This window comes from Temnothorax curvispinosus, unplaced genomic scaffold (assembly GCF_003070985.1).
Source record: "Temnothorax curvispinosus isolate PA1 unplaced genomic scaffold, ASM307098v1 QBEX01009553.1, whole genome shotgun sequence".
Classification (NCBI taxonomy): domain Eukaryota; kingdom Metazoa; phylum Arthropoda; class Insecta; order Hymenoptera; family Formicidae; genus Temnothorax; species Temnothorax curvispinosus.
Genome location: NW_020219333.1, coordinates 1 through 4,032, shown reverse-complemented (window position 1 = coordinate 4,032; position 4,032 = coordinate 1). Strand labels below are relative to the sequence as shown.

At 34.0% G+C, this 4,032-nt stretch overlaps 1 long non-coding RNA gene across 1 annotated transcript; it reads left to right on the top strand.

Annotated features, from left to right (window-relative positions):
• Positions 1–7: 7 nt before the first annotated feature.
• On the top strand, positions 8–2,690 carry LOC112459155. The gene is made up of 4 exons (XR_003041274.1): positions 8–263; positions 622–737; positions 946–1,260; positions 1,702–2,690. It is a non-coding gene; the product is annotated as an uncharacterized LOC112459155 (long non-coding RNA).
• The last annotated feature ends 1,342 nt before the right edge of the window (positions 2,691–4,032 follow it).

The window sequence follows — 4,032 nt, the reverse complement described above, 5'->3', positions numbered from 1 at the left end:
CATTACGTTATAGTTTATCAACACGGGAAACGTGCTTAACCTATTTTCAATTTATTTGTCAGATTAGCATAGCATTGTACTACGACGCAGTTTACGAATATTCCGAACCGAGAATATTACGAACAGAAACCTCAACGGAGTAAAGTGAATAATACCGTATACCATAGAGAAGACAGTAAACGAAGTAAATATATGCAGAGAAGTCGCGGACGGCTTGCGTATATATTTCGATTTCGCATATTACCTCATCTCCTGTTATATAGGTAAGAAAAAGAGCAATATATTTTTCTGTAAAATCTTCCTTGCTAAGCAACGAACAATTAATGAGTAAAATTAAGGCTAGTATACATAGTCGGTTCTTATTTCAAGACAATGGCTTAAGGTTGATAATATATACGGCTCTGTTATATCTAACAATCGAGTGAATAGTTTATAACATCTCTCTCTCTCTTAAGATTACTCCAGCCGGCCTTAAATATAAAAGATCCGACAATGAAATACTACCCTACAACTTTATTAAGTGTTCCATTAAGATCTGCTGTGAGAAATTGATCAATCACAATCGAATGTGAGGAAAATAATTAACTATGATTGATTAATTATTGTTTTGTGTGCTCTCAGTGCTTCCTGTTGAACCGGTAAAATATAACAATCACCCCACCACCACCACCATCATCATTAACCGTCGTTTATAAAAAAGAGGCCGCAAGAGGACGAGCGACAAATGATATTGACTGGTTAGTAAAAAAAAATACAGTTTATCGATTTAGGATTAATAGATTTAAATACAATAAGATTTATTCTTTCTGAAAAGAGGAGTCGGGTTTGTTGCTACTTATGTACTGCATATTGCAATGTATAAAATACATTTATAATTAAAAAATGTGTTTTGCTTACTGAATGTACCTGTTACTAAAGGTTACTTTCTTTTTTTTTTTTTATCAGGTTTAGTCGTAATGGCGAAGCTCGCCGAAGAGCCGCTGGAAACGGAAGACATTCTAACGATTTGTTGGGAGCAGAGTCAACACAAGTACACAGAGAGAAGATTACTAGCTGTTGAATATTGCTCCTACATACCAATATCAGCTGCTGTTAGAAACTCGTTGATGCTGTCAATGCGCTTCCGGAGTAGTACTACCGGAACTGAGGCATCTCAAAACGTTGGTAAATCAATGCCTACCTCAGTAAGAAGATGCAGTGCGTTTCTTGCTCAGAGAAGCGGAGTGCAGGCAGTATTTACTGAATGAAGCCAATAGATAGGTATTGAATAAAAATAATTATGTTAATCCAAACATATCTGATCGTGTTTATAATAATTGACGAATTAATAACTATAAGACATACAGAGGTAAAGAAATATAAGAAATTTTATATTTTATTACTGTAATTTATCACGCGGTGCAATCTTTCGAACATCCCTCATTATTATAGCGACACGCTAATTTTCTTGGAATTTTTGATTGCCGAAAAAAAGATCTCCTGATCTCGGCAGACCAGGCAGCGACCTGGATTTGAAATTACTGTGATTATATAATTGTAATCTACAGTCGCAATAATCCATAGTAGATTTGGTAGAATATTTCTGAATTTCGATATCTTTGGACCATTGAATACTTTTCTAGAAACATTATGTATCCTGTACACATTTTCTCGATAACGAAAAATGTTTAAACGTTTGTAAAAAAATTATCTTCATTCCAGGACACTCGACGAGCTTCGGGTTTTCCCTATCGATGACGACGGTGAATGTCTGCCAAGGATATGCGCCAGAAGATGAACAAGATCTCTTCAACAGAAAATTGAATCGCCCAGCATGTCGAGTATTTTCCGCAAGAAGTAAACTCCCCTTTGTGTCTTATAGCAAGAAATTCTGTGTGAGAAAATCGAGTATCACGTCGGCAAGAGATTCGCGAGTGCAAGCACAAAAAATTGTTGTTAGGCATAAATGTATAATGTTGTTTCAACGAATGTTAACTTATTTTTTTATCGCGCTAGCTCTATGAGTGACGTGTAAATTATTTTGTTTAAATATTAACACGGTCTGAGGAGTTTAGAGATGAGAAAAGACGAATGTTTTTTCACGTTTTGTAAAATTCGGATGTCCATTGTGTCTGCACTCTCGCGGCGTTTTGAATTTACTCTTTTTCTTTTCTTTTACCTAAAGAGGATCATGAGAAAGTGAGAAAATTCCAAACGCTGCGATTAACAGTAATTAATGTTTAATTTCGAAGTCTGTCACTTTACATAGTAATAAACAAACGTCATAGATCATATATCATATCAAATTGTATATCGCATATCCGCATATACATATATATATAATACACAAGTGTTTTCCTCGTAGAATAATTTACAAAATCAGACTGTCTAGAAATACAGTTGCGTCCTGTTCCTGCTCGGTTCTGTTTTCCGTTATTTTTTTCTTTTTTTTTTTATATAATCACAGCTTATCCTGATACGTAAAAAAACATTGCTATTGTATTTTCCTTTTTCCGTTCGATAATTAATCGACACAATCAGAGAGTTTCTCTGAGACATTCGTAAACTGCGATATGAGAATTAAGGTTTCTCTGGGATATTCGTAAACTGCGTCGTAGTGAAATGCTGTGCCAGAGATTCTGGAATATTTATCACAGTAGGTTGCGCCGGAAGTATAAGCTGAAATAAATATCAGTGATATATTTGTATGATATTTGTTTTCAGTGAAAGATTAGTTTTTAACATAAATTACAATCCTTGTATAATTTTAATTTAAATATGAAAAATAAATAAAATGCAAACAGCAGGAATAGTTTTTAGTTGTTGAAAAATGTATCCGGCACAAACACTTTATAGCTTATCTGTAATATATATGTATATTAACTAAAATTTAATTACTAGCTTACCTTGTTCTTAATACTCATTAGGTCATAATCCTGCTCTAGAATCCGTTTTAATGTGCTATCTGTAGCAAGATCATCGCCTGGTTTCATACTGGCTCCAGATTGGCTACCACCACCCACTGTGTTCATCGTTACTCGTTTCACCCATGTAATCAGAACTACTCTCTGTATCCTCTTCTATGTTTACGTCCTATAAATTACAAATGTAATTCTTATAAACTTTTCTTACTTTCGCAATCCTCGGTCTGCAATATCATACGGATAAATTAAATCATGCAGTAAATTAAACCTTTCATAGCGCGGCAACGTTAAGAAAATTACGCCCTCACAACACGATAGTCAATCAGCGTTACACATATTTTTCAAGTTATTGCTACTATCTCTTTCTGTTATTAAATTATAAAAGTTCTGAAACGTCCAAAATCAAATTTGTAACTTGAAAATGAAACTTACTTCTGTATAATAATCAGCGTGTTGGCCTGAACTGCCATCTTTGGAAATTCCGGTCGTAGATGATGCAGCTCGACTGCCACCGCTTCTCGCTCTACGACGAGGTTCTTGATGCACTGTTTCGTTTCGATTAAGCGCTTTGACATCTTATGGCTTCTCTTTTTGCGTTTGTCCCAAGACAGATTCCAACCCTTACACAATGACAAAATATATTTATATTTCTTTAATGTGTACTTTAATATGATTTGTACAAGATTAAGTAGCTTCGCTAATGCTTTTCTAACTTACTTGGAAGTGCATGAAGTATTCCACTGCTTTTCTACCTCTTAATGACATTAATGACATCAAGCATCTGCAAACAATTTTATAGTTAGTTTAAACTGCGAGTTTCCGTACGATGACAAAATTACTTATATCTACTTGTACATACAATATAAGTTTATTTCTATATTTCATAAATCTGTAATTTGATGTAATTGTTCAAATACAACTTTAGTAGGTTACCTCTCTACTTTTGCAATCTATATCTCTTTCATATTGCAAGGATACTTTTTACTAAGTTCAGAATTAAATTTGCATTTTACACTTACCTATATTTTTGCACGTGAAATGTAGCCAGGTATTAGGCATAAACAAATCTGACAAATAAATTAAAAATAGGTTAAGCACGTTTCCCGTGTTGATAAACTATAACGTAATG